Here is a 6,732-nt window from a genome sequence, read left to right as displayed (position 1 = left end):
GCACAAGGACTGGAGGAAACAATGTGTTGAGATTCGAAAAGATGAAAGTGGAGCTGAGGATGTGAGGCACCCAGCAGATGTATCCCGTGAGGAGATAACGGTGCGAATAGTCATTTAGCAAGAAAGCATATGCAGGATCTCAGGAGGAAGGCTGGGGCGGGGGTCTGTTTGCCTAGGACTGAGCTAAAGGAGAGGCAGGGGAACCCCTTCGGAAACCTTAAAGTTGAAGTTGCTACTCTAAAAACACACAAAAACCTAAGCTCCCTAACTCTAAGACACCCCCCATGTGTACTTCCTATCTCTAGCTCTGAAAAGGCGAGCTGCTCTGCCCTCCCCAGGATTTGTGATTACCAATATAAAGAGCACCTTCCTGTTTTTAATGTTGCACCAATCTCTTCACCCTGTAATTTGAGGAGGGAGGGAAGCTGGCAGACTTTACTGCATTTTAAGAGGTAAAGGGCATTGGGACTAAGGTGTTGCATATATTAACAACACGAATGAAAAAAAAGGTAAAATTCTAATTTCAATCCCTATCCTTACAAAGGGGATTAAGATGAACAGAGGAAAGCAAGGGAATTATTAAAATGGCAAAGGATGGATAAACATGAAATCTAGAACAGAGGTTGTCTCTGGCATTCTTTTTCTTAGGCTGGGCCATGGTTACCTAGGTGGTCACTGTATTGTTGTTTTGTTTTTTATGCCATGCAGATATTTTAGAAATATTCTTTTTGTCCCTTCAATATTGGATAAAACAATTAACAAAACTCAGAGGTCTAAGGGTTTGCAGGGTCACTGTTTGCATCTAACAGTTCTTTATTGAATATATTCATACAAATACATTATGTATAAAACGTTTTAGAATAGGTATATAGTTTTGTGAAAGATTTGGGACATACATATATCAGCTCATTGTTACAAGATGACTATTATAATTCCATGCATCATACCATTGTTCTAATCATGAAGAAAGGGATGGGGCAAAGAAAAGTCGTTCTTTCATTTTATCAGTGCAGTAAATACTTTTCATTAGCCAGACTGGTCCCTAGGCCATTGGCAACTGCAAAAGAGTCTGGGAGAAGCAGTTATTAAAGTGTAAAAAGATAGGATAAAGAATTGGAAATGCTGGTTGAGTTGCAACCAAGGGTGTCTGCTAAAAAAATGAAGACAATGTTAGCATCAGGCAAGAGCAGATTATCAAGTTTTATCATTGTTTTAAATGAAATCTTTTATTTTCACTATAGTCATTAAACTTTATCAGTTAGAGATACTCTACTTGAATTTAGCAATTCCTTTGTGAATTTCAACAAATTCTATTTTAAAATAAGGTGTTACACTTAATATGCTTATAAGACAGCTGACATAAAATCTGATTTATATTTGAATAAAATTAGACTTTGGAAGGAGAACCTGTTTACAAATTTAAATAAAACAAGGAAAATGGCTTTTGTTAGAAGGACAGAGTTTTAATCCCAACTTTGTGACTCACTAGATGATGTGTGACTTGGGGTATGTTACTTGTCTAAGTCATATTTGTTCATCCGTAAGTCCTATGTAATAAAAGCCTCATATGCTAAGTGGCCGGTCGTCTGGTTGTCTGTTCAACCAATCAAAGCGTAATATGCTAATGATATGCTAAGGCTGCTCAACCGCTTGCTATGATGTGCACTGACCACCAGGAGGCAGACACTCTGACTGGTAGGTTAGCTTGCTGCTGGGTTCTGGCCAATCAGGACTGACACACCTGGAGCCCTCCTGCGGTCCCTCTCCAGCCCCGATCCTGAACTGGTGGAGTCCCACAGCCTGGCCTGCACCCTCTTGCAATTGGGACCCCTCAGGGGATGTCAGATAGCTGGTTTCAGTCCAATCCCGCAGGCCAGGCTGAGGGACCCCACTGGTGCATGAATTTGTGCACCAGGCCTCTAGAGGTTTAATAATGTTAATGATTCCTTGCAGGGTTATGATGAGGTTTAGAAATCATGACACACATGGGTTTTAAATGTAATTATTAGGAACCAAGCAGGAAACAATTCAGTCTAAATGGATCAGATGAAGAAACTACTTAAAAAGATGTGGGCAACGGTTATGGGAACAAGTGAGATGATGAAGCACACCGAAACAGCATAGCAAGGAGTTCTTAGGAGAGGAATTCATGTTTCAGGATAGGTTCCTTGGAGGAGGGGCCCAATGAGAGTCATAGGAACACAGCTACTGCCAGAGAGTCAGTAGTATAGTAAGGAGGGAGCAGTGGAGGAACACCCCAATCTTTATCTTCTCACACACTTCAACTTCATGTTGATATCTTACCTTGGCCAAAATCAGCTGGAAAGTAGTCAGCAAGGTGTTGGAGCATGGCAATAAATCTGCATGGGTCAGTTTCAGAGGACAAAGAGCCAAGCATAGAAAGATGGGTGACAAATGGAGGATATCACATAACTATTATTCACAAATAAGATTCTCAGAAAACCCTTTCTGCAAACATCTTTTCGAGGCACAATTCCAACTGGAAGTAAAAAGTTAACAGGTAGGAGAGGGCCAAGATGGTAGCGTAGGTAAATGCAGTATTCACCTCCTTCCACAACCACATCAAAATTACAACTAAACCACAGAACAACCATCATTCAGAACTTCCTGAAACCTGGCTGAATGGAAGCTCTGCAACTAGAGAATTAAAGAAGAAGCCACATTGAAACTGGTGGGAGGGGTGGTGGTACAGTATGGGCTAGTTTGATACCCACATGTGGCATTTAACAGGGAGAGATACCTTGTCTTGAAAGACCCTCCCCTCCTCCATGAGTAGCAAGAGATCCCAGCCCCACACCAGACCCCTCAGCCTAGGGTACCAGTGTGGGGATTGTGGCTGAGTGACACAGAGGCTGCTGGAGTCCCAGGCAGTTAATGTTAAAAGGGCCCATGCACAGACTTACTTGGACTCACTTCCTCTGAGCTCTAGCACTGGGGCAGCAGCTTAAAAGGCTCCACGGACAAAAGGGGAGGAAAGAAACTGTCTGGCATCAGAGCAAGAACTAGGGGGCAGCTTTCTTCCAGACAAAAGTACTGGCAGAGGTCATTGTTCCTTTGCCTAGACCTCCCCTCCACAGTGCCTACAGGTAGTCACCACATCTGAGTCTCCATCAGCCTGGTTCACACTGTTCACCCCACCCTGGTGACTTCCTGAGACCCAGCCCCACCCAATTTGCAACTGCATCCAAACTGTTTGCAGGGGATTTTCCATATGAATGGTCTGTCCTAGCTCAGGCTACAGCCTTTCTTAAAATATCTCAATCAAGCAGCAGCTGGCTTTGGTGTGACCCATCTCTTATAAGTGGCCTAAGGCCTGGCACTAGGAGCAGCCTGCCCTGGTTCACTTGTTGGCCTCTCTTGGGCACCTCCAAGACCAACACAAATAGCAGCCATCTTGCAGATCACTCTGTAGCTTGTGCTGGGTGGCCCTAGACAGGGCATAGGAAGCGGCTGACTTTGTACCTGCCAGGAGGCCCCAGAACCAGGTCACACAGTGGTCAACTTCTGACTATGCAGGATTACAATTCTACCACATCCACAAGCAACACATTCAAGGGGCAGATTCAGTGAACACCAAAGCCCCACTGAAGCAAATCCTGCTTCGTAGGGGCATCTCCTGCACAACAGCTCTTCTGCTGCAGTGGAAGCTGGTCCTCAGAGCCAATCGGCCTGGGGGTTAATTCCTCCCAGTGACATCAACATCAATCCAGGCTCAACTCCAGCAGGACAGTGAACACAGCCCACACAGAGGTGCACCTAGAGTGCCAAGTTCAGGTGACTGGGGAGGCTAAGCCACTAGGACCTACAGCACACCTACTATTCAAGGCCACTCTACCAATTCCAGGAGACACAGCAGTTCTACATAATACATAGAAACAAACACAGTAAAGCAGCCAAAATGCAGAGACAAAGAAACAAGTCACATATGCAAGAACAGAAGGAGTCTCCAGAAAAAGAACTAAGTGAAATGAATGCAAGCAAACTACCAGATACAGAGTTCAAAAACAATGATTATAAGGATGCTCAAGAAACGTAATGATTTCAAGGAACTTAGTGAGACCATCAACGACATAAAAAAGGACCAGTTAGTAATGAAGGATACACTAACTGAAATGAAGAATAATTTACAGGAATCAACAGTAGAGAAGAGGATTACTGAGAATTAAATAAGTGATTTGAAATGTAAGGAAGCAAAAAACATCCAATCAGAAGAGCAAAGAGGAAAAAGAAAAAAAATGAAGATAGTGTAAGGAGCCTATGGAACAACTCCAAGTGTACCATCATTAACATCATTAGAGAGACAAAGCAAGAAATTGAAAAAGTATTTGAAAAAATAATGACAGAAAACTTCCCTTACCCAGTGAAAGAAATAGACATATAAGTCCAGGAAGTACAGAAAGTCCCAAACAAGATGAACCCAAAGAACACCAGACCAAGACACATCATAATTAAAATACCAAAGGTTAAATATAAAGAGAGAATATTGAAAACAGTAAGAGAAAAGCAGTTAGTTACCTACAAGGGAGTGCTCATAAGATGGTCAGCTAATTTCTCAACAGAAACTTTGCAGGCCAGAAGGAAGTAGCAAGAAATATTCAAAGTAATGAAAAGCAAGGACCTACAACCAAGATTATTCTACCCAGCAAAGCTATCATTCAAAATTGAAGGTCAGATAAAGAGCTTCCCAGACAAGAAAAAGCTAAGGGAGTTCATCATCACTAAACCAGTATTACATGAAATATTCAAAGGTCTCCTTTAAGAAAAAGAAGAGGGGAAAAAAGAGATTAAAAATATGAGCAATAAATACATATCTATCAACAATTAAATCTAAAAATAAAAATAAATGAACAAGAAATCTACAAAATAAATTGATGAATAAAGTAGAACCAGCAGCATGGAAACAGAACAGACTGACAAATTTCACAGGGTGGGGATGCTGGAAGAGATTAACCAAATAACTTATATGCATACCTGCATTACTCATGGACACAGACAATAAATAAGGTGGTGAGGCCTGGGTTGGGGTGGGAAGTGGGTGAAGGGAGGCTATGGGGGGGACATCTATAATATTCTCAACAATAAAGAGTTAAAATATAGGAAGAAAATAGTATTGTAAACCTAAGCATCCAAATTTTTAAGAATGATCTCTAAGAGCCCTGTGGCTGAAAGGTTCCTAATAGCACTCATGAAAGATTTCCAGAGGTCTTGGCAGGTTTTGCCAAGACCTGCAAGCCAGACCTGGAAGAATTTGAAAATGTACCCTATTGACTTCCTTGGGGCATCCCCAGGTCTCTCATCATTCTGTGGCTTCCTGTGTTAGGATTAGTCTTGCTATGCCTAGTTAGTCACTTACTGACTATTTTCAAAGAAGCCAGCCAAGCTTCAGCAAAAGATGACTCCCTCATAACAAACCAACCCCATAGCAACAAGAAATGCTATTAATGCCTTCCCTTGAGTTCAGAGTCTGTGCAGACTTCAGATTAATGTAATTTTTCCTCTTTCCAACTTTGCTATCCCTACACCTATCCTTTTCTCCTGAACCTGAACTAACCCATAAACAAAATGACAAATAGTAGTGGAGATGTAGGTAGCAGGAATGTCACCAAATGTTAAACCTGTGGGGTCAGACCGGGCCTGGGTTCAACAACCTCAGTACTTGAATTCTGGCCAGGAAAGAATTCATAGTCAGCACTCAAACTATAAGAGAACATTTATTTGGAAAATTACAGAGGTAGAAGAAGTAATTCATAGAAGAGATGGGCTTAGGAAACAAGTTATAAAGGAAAAAAAGGGGGGCCCTAGGAACTTGGGAATGAGGAAGGTAATGGTAATGAGCCTGGGGCAGGGGAAAGCGGAGGTGGGAGTGGGGGGGGCAGGGAAAGGCACAGGTATGCTCCCATGAGGAAGAATGCAATGGATCCTCCATCCTATGGGTTTTAAGGGTGGACATCTTAGGGGAGGTCTCAGGGGAAGATCTTAATAGAATATTCAGAGCTTTACAGATGTGTCCTTTCAGGGTCTGGGTCTCCACTGATTGGTTGGTTGGAGCCAGGTCAGGGGGTCATTATTCAATGAAGCTGGTCCTGTGGGCAGCCTGCCATTGCTGTTTTTCCGGGCCAGAAGCTGAAATACAACTGAGGCCTAGATGTTATCTCTAGGGAGGAAAGGTCAGGGGGTCCAAAGGGCATGACCAGTGATATGCTAGAAGAGGAAAGGTCACCCTGGGGGCAAGGACCCACCCTATAATTGTCCTTTGCTAGGTATCTGGGGCTTTCTACCCTGGTGACCTCTGTACCTGGCCCATCGTCTTGCTCTGCTCATGCCTGTCTAACTGCCTACCACAAAGAAAGATGTTCTCTTTCCTCATTTTAGATAAAAATTATAACTAATATCAGTGTTCACTCTAGATATCCTCCTTTGACCAACCCATTTCCCCCACTCCTCCAGTCCCTGAATATCATCCTGGAAGTCCTAGACATTGCAATAAGCCCAATTTCTGAATCTCCTAGAAACTAAGAGTTCGAAAGTTTGAGAGGACTGATATAAAATTAGCAGTCAGTGTTTTAATGGAGAAGTAAATTAACTATAGAAAATGTTAAAGGTAGGAGGAAGAAGCAAAGATGAATACTTTTGGAAATACCATATACAACTAAAAAATAAATGCAACTGGATTAGATCAATTTATGGCATGACAGCATAGGGAGCTCTGCT

Source organism: Myotis myotis, unplaced genomic scaffold, assembly GCF_014108235.1.
Source record: "Myotis myotis isolate mMyoMyo1 unplaced genomic scaffold, mMyoMyo1.p scaffold_m19_p_1, whole genome shotgun sequence".
Classification (NCBI taxonomy): Eukaryota; Metazoa; Chordata; class Mammalia; order Chiroptera; family Vespertilionidae; genus Myotis; species Myotis myotis.
The sequence above is the reverse complement of the archived record's forward strand: the minus strand, read 5'-3'. Positions refer to the sequence as shown.